We start from the raw sequence: 16145 nt of genomic DNA, 5'->3' as shown, positions 1-16145 counted from the left end.
CATAACCCTCCCAATGAACGAGCTACTGGAGGGAACCGCGGACAAGACGAGAATCCACAATCCTAGAGACCTGAAATTCAAGATTTCCATCAACCATAATCGGAGGAGGAGGCAAAGGCGAGGGTACAATAGGTTGAACATAAGGTTTCAATAAGGACTTATGAAAAACATTATGGATCTTCCAAGTCTGAGGAAGATCAAGACGGTAGGCAACAGGATTGGTGTTCGTTTTTGTCCCTTGCTGAGTTTGCTTTAAATAACCGTCGTCAGGAGTCCTCTGATAAGTCACCATTTTTTGGTGCATATGGGTTTCATCCGCTGTTTGGGACTTTCTTGGGAGAGGGGTCTTCTGGTTTACCTGATGAGGACAGATTCTCCTCGTCTTTGTCATCTATTTGGCAAAAGATTCAGGATAATCTAAAGAGCATGAGTGAGAGATATAAGCGTGTCGCGGATAAGAGACGTGTGCCTGGTCCGGACCTGAATGTTGGTGATCTGGTGTGGTTGTCTACCAAGAATATCAAATTGAAGGTTCCCTCCTGGAAGTTGGGTCCTAGGTTTATTGGGCCTTACAAGATCCTGTCTGTCATCAATCCTGTTGCCTACCGTCTTGATCTTCCTCAGACTTGGAAGATCCATAATGTTTTTCATAAGTCCTTATTGAAACCTTATGTTCAACCTATTGTACCCTCACCTTTGCCTCCTCCTCTGATTATGGTTGATGGAAATCTTGAATTTCAGGTCTCTAGGATTGTGGATTCTCGTCTTGTCCGCGGTTCCCTCCAGTACCTCGTTCATTGGGAGGGTTATGGTCCTGAGGAGAGGATGTGGGTCCCAGTGACGGACATTAAGGCCACTCGTCTCATCAGGGCTTTCCATAGGTCCCATCCTGAGAAGGTGGGCTCTGAGTGTCCGGAGTCCACTCGTAGAGGGAGGGGTACTGTCACAACCAGACAGCTGAAAAGCTCTGACAGGAGCCGTCCAGAACCTCCTCCTTGAGTTTCTTTGTTTTGGTTTTCAGTTCCTCATCTCGTTAGCCTATCTCAGCTGTCATGCAGTTGGACTGATTGCTTCCCTTTAAGTTCCTCCCCATAATGCATTAGGTTGCGGCTTATACAACTTCCTGGAATGTGTGTGCATGCTGTTCCTAGTTCCTAGTTCCCAGTCGTCTGCAAGATAAGTGCTGTTTATGTATTTGTGATTTTCTGTTTTCTGGATCCAGGTGACCCTGACTCCCTCCGTGTCTGTGTAGGGAGCCGGTGGTCGTGTCCCCTCACTATTGTAGGGTCTTCAGGTGTAAGATAGTCGAGGTACGTGGATATGCGCCCATCCACCTTTGGGGTGTTCGCATAGGCTGAGCAGTAAGGGAGAGTGGCAGGTCTCATGCAGGGGTCTCCCTTTTGTTCCTTAGTTGTGGATCCAGTGAGTCATAGATTATATTGTATTGTCTTGTTTCCCTGTACACCATCCGTGACACTCCTTCACTGTATTTGCAGCTACCACTTCTGCAGGAAGGCTATTCCATGCATCCACTACTCTCAGTAAAGTAATACTTCCTGATATTACTTTTAAACCTTTGCCCCGCTAATTTAAAACTATGTCCTCTTGTAGCAGTTTTTCTTCTTTTAAATATTCTCTCCTCTTTTACCTTGTTGATTCCCTTTATGTATTTAAAAGTTTCTATCATATCCCCCCTGTCTCGTCTTTCTTCCAAGCTATACATGTTAAGGTCCTTTAATCTTTCCTGGTAAGTTTTGTCCTGCAATCCATGTACTAGTTTAGTAGCTCTTCTCTGAACTCTCTCCAAAGTATTAATATCCTTCTCGAGATATGCTCTCCAGTACTGAGCACAATATTCCAAATGAGGTCTCACTAGTGCTCTGTACAGCGGCATGAGCACCTCCCTTTTTCTACTGGTAATGCCTCTCCCTATACACCCAAGCATTCTGCTAGCATTTCCTGCTGCTCTATGACATTGTCTGCCTACCTTTAAGTCTTCTGAAATAATGACCCCTAAATCCCTTTCCTCAGATACTGAGATTAGGACTGCATCACTGATTTTATATTCTGCTCTTGGGTTTTTACGCCCCAGGTGCATTATCTTGCACTTATCAACATTAAATTTTAGTTGCCAGATTTTTGACCATTCCTCTAGTTTTCCTAAATCCTTTTCCATTTGGTGTATCCCTCCAGGAACATCAGCCCTGTTGCAAATCTTTTTGTCATCAGCAAAAAGACACACCTTACCATCGAGGCCTTCTGCAATTTCGCTAATAAAGATATTAAACAATATGGGTCCCAGAACAGATCCCTGAGGTACCCCACTGGTTACAAGACCGTGGTCTGAATATACTCCATTGACTACAACCCTCTGTTGTCTGTCCCTCAGCCACTGCCTAATCCATTCAACAATATGGGAGTCCAAGCACAAAGACTGTAATTTATTGATAAGCTTTCTATGTGGGACAGTATCAAAAGCCTTACTAAAGTCTAGATAAGCGATGTCTACTGCACCTCCGCCATCTATTATTTTAGTCACCCAATCAAAAAAATCTATAAGATTAGTTTGACATGATCTCCCTGAAGTAAACCCATGCTGTTTTTCATCTTTCAATCCATGGGATTTTAGATGTTCCACAATCCTCTCCTTAAGTATGGCTTCCATTAATTTCCCCACTATTGATGTCAGGCTTACTGGCCTATAGTTGCCCGATTCCTCCCTACTACCTTTCTTGTGAATGGGCACAACATTTGCTAATTTCCAATCTTTTGGGACGACTTCTATTACCAGTGATTGGTTAAATAAATTTGTTAATAGTTTTGCTAGTTCACCGCTAAGCTCTTTTAATAGCTTTGGGTGTATCCCATCAGGCCCCTGTGACTTATTTGTATTAATTTTAGACAGCTGACTTAGAACCTCTTCCTCTGTAAAGACACATGCATCAAAAGATGCATTAGTCTTCCTTCCTAACTGAGGTCCTTTTCCTTCATTTTCCAATGTAAAAACTGAACAGAAGTATTCATTGAGGCAGTCAGCTAGTTCTTTATCTTCTTCCATATACCTTCCTTCTTTTGTTTTTAATTTGGTAATTCCTTGTTTTAGTTCCCTTTTTTCATTTTTGTATCTGAAGAATGTCTTATCGCCTGTGCTTTAGAAGCTCTTATAAATTGCTTGGCCTCTCTCTGCCTAATCTTATAAATTTGCCTGTCATCCTCGTTTTTTTTAATTTTTATAATTACTAATTGCTATCTTTTTATTTTTAATGATTTTGGCCACTTCTGCTGAGTACCACAGTGGTCTCTTCCTTTTTTTGCTTTTACTGACAAGCCTAATGCAATTATCTGTTGCCTTCAATAGTGCCACTTTTAAGTAGTGCAATTTCTCCTGGATTCCATTGAAACTGTTCCAATCTGATAGGGACTCATATACCTCTAATCTAATTTTAGAAAAGTCAGTTTTTCTAAAATCTAAAACTTTTGTTTTTGTGTGGTGTGACTCAGTCACTGTACTTATAGTAAACCACACTGACTGGTGATCACTAGATCCCAAGCTTTCCCCAACAGTAATATCAGATACCAAATTCCCATTTGTGAATACTAAATCTAAAATGACCTCCTTTCGGGTTGGCTCCTCCAATACTTGCTGTAGAGATAATCCCAGTAGGGAATTTAGAATATCTGTACTCCTGGCAGAACTAGCTATTTTGGTTTTCCAGTTTACATCAGGAAGATTAAAGTCTCCCATAATGATAACTTCCCCTTTAAATGTCATTTTAGCTATTTCCTCAACTAGTAGATCATCTAATTCTTTGACTTGGCTAGGTGGTCTATATATCACACCTACACAAGTTACCTTATGATTATCAAGCTGCAACGTAACCCAAACTGACTCTAAATTGGTCTCGCTAACTTGTATTAAATTAGATCTTATGCTATCTTTCACATACAGGGCCACCCCTCCCCTTTCTTGCCTTCTCTGTCTTTCCTATATGGAGAGAACCCTGGTATTGTTATATCCCAGTCATTACTCCCATTGAACCATGTCTCAGTAACAGCCACTAAATATCACGACCCTTGGTAAGGTCGTGACTCTGTGTCTGCACGTGCGGTTGCCGTTGGCAACGTGGTTTGCATGTGAGGCATTTTTCCTTGGTTGTGGCGTTTCCCCATTTTGGTTTACACAGGGTTAATGATTAGTGGTGTGGTGGGTGTGACCTCTGGCCTCCTTATATGTTGGTGTGTTGGAGCCTGAGGTCAGAGTTTGCTTGTCAGTCTGTGTAGGAGCTTTTCTCCCTGGCTGAATGTTCCTGTCTGTGTGAGCCATCCTTATTTGTTATATTGTTTTCCTTGCTCTGTCTGTCTGTCCCCTCCAGTGTGTTTCTGTTATCCCTCCTTCACCTGGTGTATGTTGTTTTGGTGTGGTCATTGTTTGGAGGTTTGTGTCGTGGTGTGCCTGCTCCGAAAGGGGCTTGCTTTCCCGGAGGGGTTTAAGCAAAAGCAAGACTGTGGGCTTCCCAGCCTGGAGCCGACCTTCCATCTCGGCTGCGGCAGGTAAGTGTGGATAGCATTTGTTATGTTGCTGTGTTACTTACCTGAAAGAAATGTAAGAGATACAGCGGCTCACCCCTATTTCATATGGATAGGTGCTCACCCTCCGGTCCTACCCTCAGGACCTGAGAGAGGTAAATGGAATGTATGCAAAAATGAGGGGGCACACTCAGAAGGGAACCACTAGATGGATGATTAAGTAGTATTTTAATACTTTAAAAACACACCCTTAAAATTTATATAAAACATACATAAAAAACATACATCACACGTATATAGCACGTCACTTGCAATAGTCCTATATAGCAATCTCTAATTGTAGGTTGATGTAGCAGCAATATTATTAATAATAGTGCAAAACAATGTCCCAAATCAACTGTTGTAATAATGGCACTATGGCCAAATGTCCCAATCGAAGTCCTATTATCATGTGGTACTAATATAGAGGGGGCACTATGGCCAGTTTTGTTAGAGCAGTGATGATAATATAGTAGCGATGGCACTATGGCCAAATCCTGATGGAGCAGTAATGATACTTGTGTAACAATGTCCGGTAATGTGAGCGTACAGAGATATGTACAGATTATTAACTCTGAGACTGAACTACGGTTACTTACAGTCTCTCGCAGCTTGTGGTATCCCGGTCTTACCCCTCCTGGCTGTCTGACCGCAGCGCTGGCTTCCCAGGTGGCCGTACACTCGCAGCGTCCCACGTGGTGTACTCGGCCGTAGCGTGGCGTCCCACGTGACCTGGTTGTCTGGGGTACCGGCTAAGCGCTGGACTGACGTCACTGATGTGCGACTTGTACTCCGGTTCTATGCCGAAAAAGGATCTCGTATATTTGTATCTTTGGATGTAAAGCTTCCTTATTCTTTCTAGGAATCCACGCTCACTCTGTATTGCCAGACGCGTTTCAGTGTCTTACGCCCCTTCCTCAGTGGCCAACCGAGTGAGTGGATTCTCACTCCTTATATATGGATTTTTCTTACCCATAATCCCACTTTTCTGTGCTTATCCTAATATGTGGGATGGATTAGATTGCTACTTCTTTGTATCACTATTCACAGTTAAAATATACTTAAATGAAAATTATGATAATAAATAACTTCCCATATACTTATTGACAATAAAAACAGGTTCATAGAGAAGACTGCAAGGTCAGAGAATCATTGTGAAGGAAACCGCATCAAAAACGCATCAATGTGAACTGCGTTTTATGTGCGGTTTTTGTATTTTTATAATTTACAGGGTCAGGCAGTCCTTCTGGATGGAACCACATCAAAAACGCATCAATATATGTTGCGTTTTATGTGCTGTTTCATAGTTCATTAATCATTTTCTTGCCATATAGACCAGTATTCATCAAAACTCATTATTGACGTATGTAGTGGTTGTGGGACGTGGGACGCTGTGAGTGTACGGCCACCTGGGAAGCCAGCGCTGCGGTCAGACAGCCAGGAGGGGTAAGACCGGGATACCACAAGCTGCGAGACACTGTGTTACTTACCTGCCGTACTGTTTCACCCATAGTCTTGCACCATGTCAGCTACTGGGCCTCTGGAGACGCCTGTCATCCGTGTCGTGGATGTACAGGTATTCTCTGCCCTGTCACCATCTTTAGGGCAATGCAGGGATTCCTAGACCTCTATGCACGTGGGTATGAGTCCTCTTACCTTTGAAGGGGGCTCATACAGCTAGGAGACTAGGGCCTGTTGAGGGAAGCTTTAGGAGGTGACCAGCTCCCTTTTCCCTGCATTGTGGCCCATTAGCTTAGGGATTTGCGTGATGGTGGGGTTCTCCCACTCCCCGTCGTGACATTATAACAAATATAGGCTCCGCAGTCGCAAGCCTTCGAAAGAGGGTGCAGCATGTATTGCCTGCCGTTTACAGCATACATGCGCGTTCTCCGGAGGGAGAGCGTCATGGGGTTCACCGTTAACGGCACGGTTGGTGGCTCATTCCCCGCCACCTTGCTAACCGTGTCCATGTTGGTGACCCCTCGTCCCTCTCAGGGTTCCTTGCTCTGGTCGGCTGCTGGCAGCATTCCTTCGTATACATGCTCGGTGCCGGTTTGGGAATGTCTGCTGGCAGCGACCTGGAGTAGGAACGTTCTCCTGAGTTGGATGCGGTGTCCAGTGTTCCTTCACCAGACTGCTTTGGTGGCTGGCTGCCTCGGACCTAGGTGTCGGTCCAGGTAGGTTGGCAGCAGTTCTGGAAGGATATACGGGCAACTTTCTGGCAGTGCCTCCAGTTGTTCTTTCCTCCAGTCTGCTTTGGTGGCTGGCGACCTGGGACCTTTGTTCGGTCCAGGTTTGTTGGCGGCAGTTCTGGAGGGAGACACTGGCGGTTATCAGGCATTGCCCCTCCCCCTCCCTGTTGTTGGGCCCCACCCGCTTCCCCTTTTTCGGTTGAGGGGGCTTTGAGGGGTGGGAGTGTCACGACCCTTGGTAAGGTCGTGACTCTGTGTCTGCATGTGCGGTTGCTGTTGGCAACGTGGTTTGCATGTGAGGCATTTTTCCTTGGTTGTGGTGTTTCCCCATTTTGGTTTACACAGGGTTAATGATTAGTGGTGTGGTGGGTGTGACCTCTGGCCTCCTTATATGTTGGTGTGTTGGAGCCTGAGGTCAGAGTTTGCTTGTCAGTCTGTGTAGGAGCTTTGCTCCCTGGCTGAATGTTCCTGTCTGTGTGAGCCATCCTTATTTGTAATATTGTTTCCCTTGCTCTGTCTGTGTGTCCCCTCCGGTGTGTTTCTGTTATCCCTCCTTCACCTGGTGTATGTTGTTTTGGTGTGGTCATTGTTTGGAGGTTTGTGTTGTGGTGTGCCTGCTCCGAAAGGGGCTTGCTTTCTCGGAGGGGTTTAAGCAAAAGCAAGACTGTGGGCTTCCCAGCCTGGAGCCGTCCTTCCATCTCGGCTGCGGCAGGTAAGTGTGGATAGCATTTGTTATGTTGCTGTGTTACTTACCTGCTTACTGTTTCACCCATAGTCTTGCACCCTGTCAGCTACTGGGCCTCTGGAGATGCCTGTCATCCGTGTTGTGGATGTACAGGTATTCTCTGCCCTGTCACCATCTGTAGGGCAATGAAGGGATTCCTAGACCTCTAGGCATGTGGGTATGAGTCCTCTTACCTTTGAAGGGGGCTCATACAGCTAGGAGACTAGGGCCTGTTGAGGAAAGCTTTAGGAGGTGACCAGCTCCCTTTTCCCTGCATTGTGGCCTGTTAGCTTAGGGCATTGCGCGATGGGGGGGTTCCCCAACTCCCCGTCGTGACACTAAATCTATATTCTCAGATGCCATTATAGACTCAAGGAAAAATGTTTAAAGCTGGTGGTGCCAGCTGTGTATGGAGCCAGTCTGATGATCCCCCTTAAATGCGTTGTATATGTTAAAAAACCGCAGCACTCACTTGTCTTCAATTATGCAGGATTTATTCACCAACAAAAATGCGACGTTTCGACCATCATGGTCTTTCTCAAGCAAGACCGTCATGGTCTTTCTGTTGCTTGAGAAAGACCATGACGGTCGAAACGTCACATTTTTGTTGGTGAATAAATGCTGCATAATTGAAGACAAGCGAGTGCTGCGGTTTTTTGACATATACGACACATTATAGACTCAAGTTCATTGATCTTATTCCCTAAACTGCGAGCATTTGTAGTCAAGACTCTTGTCAAGAGCTTGTCATTTCTTAACCACCTCAGCCCCCAGTGCTTAAACACCCTGAAAGACCAGGCCACTTTTTACACTTCTGACCTACACTACTTTCACCGTTTATTGCTCGGTCATGCAACTTACCACCCAAATGAATTTTACCTCCTTTTCTTCTCACTAATAGAGCTTTCATTTGGTGGTATTTCATTGCTGCTGACATTTTTACTTTTTTTGTTATCAATCGAAATTTAACGATTTTTTTGCAAAAAAATGACATTTTTCACTTTCAGTTGTAAAATTTTGCAAAAAAAACGACATCCATATATAAATTTTGCTCTAAATTTATTGTTCTACATGTCTTTGATAAAAAAAAGTTTGGGTAAAAAAAAAATGGTTTGGGTAAAAGTTATAGCGTTTACAAACTATGGTACAAAAATGTGAATTTCCGCTTTTTGAAGCAGCTCTGACTTTCTGAGCACCTGTCATGTTTCCTGAGGTTCTACAATGCCCAGACAGTACAAACACCCCACAAATGACCCCATTTCGGAAAGTACACACCCTAAGGTATTCGCTGATGGGCATAGTGAGTTCATAGAACTTTTTATTTTTTGTCACAAGTTAGCGGAAAATGATGATTTTTTTTTTTTTCTTACAAAGTCTCATATTCCACTAACTTGTGACAAAAAATAAAAACTTCTATGAACTCACTATGCCCATCACGAAATACCTTGGGGTCTCTTCTTTCCAAAATGGGGTCACTTGTGGGGTGGTTATACTGCCCTGGCATTCTAGGGGCCCAAATGTGTGGTAAGGAGTTTGAAATCAAATTCTGTAAAAAATGACCTGTGAAATCCGAAAGGTGCTCTTTGGAATATGGGCCCCTTTGCCCACCTAGGCTGCAAAAAAGTGTCACACATCTGGTATCTCTGTATTCAGGAGAAGTTGAGGAATGTGTTTTGGGGTGTCTTTTTACATATACCCATGCTGGGTGAGATAAATATCTTGGTCAAATGCCAACTTTGTATAAAAAAATGGTAAAAGTTGTCTTTTGCCAAGATATTTCTCTCACCCAGCATGGGTATATGTAAAATGACACCCCAAAACACATTCCCCAACTTCTCCTGAGTACGGAGATACCAGATGTGTGACACTTTTTTGCAGCCTAGGTAGGCAAAGGGGCCCATATTCCAAAGAGCACCTTTCGGATTTCACAGGTCATTTTTTACAGAATTTGATTTCAAACTCCTTACCACACATTTGGGCCCCTAGAATGCCAGGGCAGTATAACTACCCCACAAGTGACCCCATTTTGGAAAGAAGACACCCCAAGGTATTCCGTGAGGGGCATGGCAAGTTCCTAGAATTTTTTATTTTTTGTCACAAGTTAGTGGAAAATGATGATTTTTTTTTTATTTATTTTTTTCATACAAAGTCTCATATTCCACTAACTTGTGACAAAAAATAAAAAACTTCCATGAACTCACTATGCCCATCAGCGAATACCTTGGGGTCTCTTCTTTCCAAAATGGGGTCACTTGTGGGGTAGTTATACTGCCCTGGCATTCTAGGGGCCCAAATGTGTGGTAAGGATTTTGAAATCAAATTCTGTAAAAAATGACCTGTGAAATCCGAAAGGTGCTCTTTGGAATATGGGCCCCTTTGCCCACCTAGGCTGCAAAAAAGTGTCACACATCTGGTATCTCTGTATTCAGGAGAAGTTGAGGAATGTGTTTTGGGGTGTCTTTTTACATATACCCATGCTGGGTGAGATAAATATCTTGGTCAAATGCCAACTTTGTATAAAAAAATGGTAAAAGTTGTCTTTTGCCAAGATATTTCTCTCACCCAGCATGGGTATATGTAAAATGACACCCCAAAACACATTCCCCAACTTCTCCTGAGTACGGAGATACCAGATGTGTGACACTTTTTTGCAGCCTAGGTAGGCAAAGGGGCCCATATTCCAAAGAGCACCTTTCGGATTTCACAGGTCATTTTTTACAGAATTTGATTTCAAAATCCTTACCACACATTTGGGCCCCTAGAATGCCAGGGCAGTATAACTACCCCACAAGTGACCCCATTTTGGAAAGAAGAGACCCCAAGGTATTCGCTGATGGGCATAGTGAATTCATGGAAGTTTTTATTTTTTGTCACAAGTTAGTGGAATATGAGACTTTGTATGAAAAAAAAATAAAAAAAAAAAATCAGCATTTTCCACTAACTTGTGACAAAAAATAAAAAATTCTAGGAACTCGCCATGCCCCTCACGGAATACCTTGGGGTGTCTTCTTTCCAAAATGGGGTCACTTGTGGGATAGTTATACTGCCCTGGCATTTTCCAGGGGCCCTAATGTGTGGTAAGTAGGTAAATGACCTGTGAAATCCGAAAGGTGCTCTTTGGAATGTGGGCCCCTTTGCCCACCTAGGCTGCAAAAAAGTGTCACACATGTGGTATCGCCGTATTCAGGAGAAGTTGGGGAATGTGTTTTGGGGTGTCATTTTACATATACCCTTGCTGGGTGAGAGAAATATCTTGACAAAAGACAACTTTTCCCATTTTTTTATACAAAGTTGGCATTTGACCAAGATATTTCTCTCACCCAGCATGGGTATATGTAAAATGACACCCCAAAACACATTCCCCAACTTCTCCTGAGTACGGCGATACCAGATGTGTGACACTTTTTTGCAGCCTAGATGCGCAAAGGTGCCCAAATTCCTTTTAGGAGGGCATTTTTAGACATTTGGATACCAGACTTCTTCTCACGCTTTGGGGCCCCTAGAATGCCAGGGCAGTATAAATACCCCACATGTGACCCCATTTTGGAAAGAAGACACCCCAAGGTATTCAATGAGGGGCATGGCGAGTTCATAGAAATTTTTTTTTTTTGGCACAATATGCCCCTCACGGAATACCTGGGGGTGTCTTCTTTCCGAAATGGGGTCACATGTGGGGTATTTATACTGCCCTGGCATTCTAGGGGCCCTAAAGCGTGAGAAGAAGTCTGGAATATAAATGTCTAAAAAATTTTACGCATTTGGATTCCGTGAGGGGTATGGTGAGTTCATGTGAGATTTTATTTTTTGACACAAGTTAGTGGAATATGAGACTTTGTAAGAAAAAAAAATAATAATTCCGCTAACTTGGGCCAAAAAAATGTCTGAATGGAGCCTTACAGAGGGTGATCAATGACAGGGGGGGTGATCAATGACAGGGGGGGTGATCAATGACAGGGGGGTGATCAATGACAGGGGGGTGATCAATGACAGGGGGGTGATCAGGGAGTCTATATGGGGTGATAACCACAGTCATTGATCATGCCCCTGTAAGGCTTCATTCAGACGTCCGGATGCGTTTTGCGGATCCGATCCATCTATCAGTGCATCCGTAAAAATCATGCGGACATCTGAATGGAGCTTTACAGGGGGGTAATCAATGACAGGGGGGTGATCAGGGAGTCTATATGGGGTGATAACCACAGTCCTTGATCACGCCCCTGTAAGGCTTCATTCAGACGTCCGGATGCGTTTTGCGGATCCGATCCATCTATCAGTGCATCCGTAAAAATCATGCGGACATCTGAATGGAGCTTTACAGAGGGGTAATCAATGACAGGGGGGTGATCAGGGAGTCTATATGGGGTGATCACCACAGTCATTGATCATGCCCCTGTAAGGCTTCATTCAGACGTCCGGATGCGTTTTGCGGATCCGATCCATCTATCAGTGGATCCGTAAAAATCATGCGGACGTCTGAATGGAGCTTTACAGGGGGGTAATCAATGACAGGGGGGTAATCAATGACAGGGGGGTGATCAGGGAGTCTATATGGGGTGATCACCACAGTCATTGATCATGCCCCTGTAAGGCTTCATTCAGACGTCCGGATGCGTTTTGCGGATCCGATCCATCTATCAGTGCATCCGTAAAAATCATGCGGACATCTGAATGGAGCTTTACAGGGGGTTGATCAATGACAGGGGTGTAATCAATGACAGGGGGGTGATCAGGGAGTCTATATGGGGTGATCACCACAGTCATTGATCACGCCCCTGTAAGGCTTCATTCAGACGTCTGGATGCGTTTTGCGGATCCGATCCATCTATCAGTGGATCCGTAAAAATCATGCGGACATCTGAATGGAGCTTTACAGGGGGGTAATCAATGACAGGGGAGTGATCAGGGAGTCTATATGGGGTGATCACCACAGTCATTGATCACACCCCTGTAAGGCTTCATTCAGACGTCCGGATGCGTTTTGCGGATCCGATCCATCTATCAGTGGATCCGTAAAAATCATGCGGACGTCTGAATGGAGCTTTACAGGGGGGTGATCAATGACAGGGGGGTGATCAATGACAGCGGGGTAATCAATGACAGGGGGGTGATCAGGGAGTCTATATGGGGTGATCAGGGGCTAATAAGGGGTTAATAAGTGACGGGGGGGGGGGGTGTAGTGTAGTGTAGTGGTGCTTGGTGGTACTTTACTGAGCTACCTGTGTCCTCTGGTGGTCGATCCAAACAAAGGGGACCACCAGAGGACCAGGTAGCAGGTATATTAGACGCTGTTATCAAAACAGCGTCTAATATACCTGTTAGGGGTTAAAAAAAACACATCTCCAGCCTGCCAGCGAACGATCGCCGCTGGCAGGCTGGAGATCAACTCTCTTACCGTCCGTTCCTGTGAGCGCGTGCGCCTGTGTGTGCGCGTTCACAGGAAATCTCGCGTCTCGCGAGAGGACGCGCCGGCGCGTCCAGGAGGAATGAATCAACCACCTCCAGGACGCGTCTGTGCGTACAGCGGTCCGGAGGTGGTTAAAGGGCTTCTGTCACCCCCCAAAAGTCATTTTTCATTTTTGGGCTAATTAAAATCCTTATAGTGCGATTATTCAATATATAGTGCTCTTACCTTTTTCTGTTGTTTAGTTTCTTTAAAAACCGCACTTTTATAATATGTTAATTACCTTGCTACCAGCAAGTAGGGCGGTTACTTGCTGGTAGCCGCTGCATCCTGCTTTCAAAAAAACGCCCCCGCCTTCTGTTGATTGACAGGGCCAGCGAGCGCTCTCCTCCTCCGGCTGGCCCTGTCTGCAATTCAAATCCCGCGCCTGCACCTTACGTGTCTTCATTCGGCGCAGGCGCTCTGAGAGAAGGACGCTCGCTTCCTCAGCACTCCCTCAGTGCGCCTACGCCGATGATGTCACCTCTAAACCCGAAAGAGAAGAACCTATGTGCTACTGGCATCTTCTGGCATTGTTCTGGGGGGCAGTCGGACTGCTGGATTATCACTCTTTTGCCCCCCTTTCTTAGTTTAAATGCTCCTTAGCAAATACCTTGAACTGTTCACTGAGGACATTCGTTCCCTTGAGAGAAAGATGCAAACCATCTTTCTTGTACAGTTCTTTTCCATTCCAAACGAGAGATAACATGAGACACAAAGCCCAACCCTTGGTTCAGACACCATTCACCAAGCCATACATTGAATTCCTTAATGTGCATCTTCCTGTCATGCTGAAGGTTATGCACAGGCAAAACTGCAGAGAATGAAACAGTCGATGCAACCTCCCGTATATCATTACCAAGTGTGTGAAAAGCTTCCTTCACCTTTTTTTTTTTTTTTTTTTCTCTTCCCTTTCTTTCTTCCTTCTCCCCTTCCTTCTCTGCCCTTTAGGGAGGGTGGGGGGAGGGGTGGACGCATCACAGGGGGGGGGGTTGGGGGAAAAATGGCATTAATTGTATTAAGTTTGAATATATTGTGTGTATTCGTTTTGTATATCAATAAAGAAATAGAATAAAAAATATATAAACATAGAAATTTAATTGCAAAAAAAAAAAAGAGCTTCCTTCACCTCATTGCAAGCCATATCATTTGTCCCAAGATGGGCAATAACATCCACGTCCCTTTCCTGCTTTGCTTGCCTAACAATATTAAGGATGCGTCGTCTGTCCCTGCTAGCGGTAGCACCAGGGAGACATCTCACAAAACCATTTTCCTCAAACTTCACACCTCTTATGATAGAATCGCCAACCAACAGCTGCTTAACATGCTTCTCATCAGCCCCCATGTCAGCCCCTATGCCTCTCATCAACCCCGATATCAGTCCTTATGCCTCTTATTAGCCCCCATTATCAGCCTTATGCCTCTTATTAGCATCTATTATCAGCCTTATGCCTCTTATTAGCCCCCATTATCAGCCTTATGCCTCTTATTAGCCCCCATTATCAGCTTTATGCCTCTTATTGGCCCCCATTATTAGCCTTATGCCTCTTATATGCCCCCATTATCAGCCTTATGCCTGTTATTAGACCCCATTATCAGCTTTATGCCTCTTAGGCTAGGTCTACACGACGACATGTGTCGCGCGACAATAATCTCAAATGGATTTTTTGCAACTGTCGCGTCAGAGTCGCAGCATGTTTCAGTGCGACAGCATAGACTATCATTATAAAAATTGTTGCACGACATTGGTGCGACAAAATGTCGCGCGACAAATGTCGTTGTGTAGGCCTAGCCTTTTTAGCCCCCATTATCAGCCTTATGTTATGCCTCTTATTAGCCCCTATTATGCCTCTCATCACCCTCACTGCCTCAGCCCCAAGCAGCCTCATGTTTTATAAAATAAAAAAACACTTACCTCTCCTGCTCCTGGACGCCGCCGCTCCTCATCGCCCGAGATCTGCTTCCTTCCCTTTGTCAGCTATGCTGTGAACTAGCGCACACAGCGTGAGGTCACAGAGCACCCTCACGCTGTGCGCAGCCACTGCACAGCCGACAGCTGAGGACCAGGAAGCGGTGACTACCTCTTGAAGCTCATCAAGAGAATGCCTAGAGTGTGCAAAGCAGTAATCAAAGCAAAAGGTGGCTACTTTGAAGAACCTAGAATATGACATATTTTCAGTTGTTTCACACTTGTTTGTTATGTATATAATTCCACATGTGTTAATTCATAGTTTTGATGCCTTCATAGTCATGAAAATAAAGAAAACTCTTTGAATGAGAAGGTGTGTCCAAACTTTTGGTCTGTACTGTATATATTCCCACATTTGAACAAATTTAAAACTGATTCTGAGGAAGGCAAACGTCAAAAATGGAATCGTGATCTTGATGATTATAAAAATTGGACTATTTATAATTGGCAATCTGGGGATAAACAAATGCCTATTTCTCGTGACAACAAGAAAAAACTTAGGTCCCCACATGACTCTATTAATAAAAATACTTTACAAGATTCTTTTTTGAGGAGACAATGTTTCTTTCCAATTGACAAATGGAAGCACACCAGACGGGGTGGACGCAAGCACCATAGAAAGTGGAAAACTATGCAACAAGACACGTCTCATATACAAAGCAGCACCGACCAAGAAGAAGTAAAGGTTGTTAATATTTCATCTAAATCTCTCTCTCCAGCTCAGGTAAGCGTATTGAGCAAAGGTCCCTCATTTTGTCCAAACAGCAAAATAAATTGGTTTGATCTGGAAATGGACTTATTTTCATTTTTTCATTCTATCAAGCTCAAGGTTTGGTTCAAGGACCATAGTCAGATTGGACTGCCCAAGGGGTCTGAAATGACACTTGGCCAGTTCAATTTGAGTAACAAAAGTTGCTTTACGCCTGTTCCTAATGCTCCTGCCATTGATAAGTTTATTTCTGCTGTTAAAAATGATATTCATGACCTTAGAAAGACAGGGACTTTAAATATCCTAATTTGACTCGTGAGGAAATTGATGCCATTAATGTACGTAAGGCTGACTATAGCTTAACGATAAAGCCTGCCAATAAGGGCGGAGCTACCTTTGTTATGGACACCGCTAAATACATTTCGGAAATACAAAGACAACTTGATGATTCTACTGTATACAGAAGGGTCTCAGGTGACCCCAAGTTTGATATTGCCAGAAAAATCAGAGCTATGGTTACAGATGCATCAGTGGCTGGTATTGTA

Source organism: Bufo bufo, chromosome 2 (genome assembly GCF_905171765.1).
Source record: "Bufo bufo chromosome 2, aBufBuf1.1, whole genome shotgun sequence".
Classification (NCBI taxonomy): Eukaryota; Metazoa; Chordata; class Amphibia; order Anura; family Bufonidae; genus Bufo; species Bufo bufo.
This window is presented reverse-complemented; position numbering follows the sequence as displayed.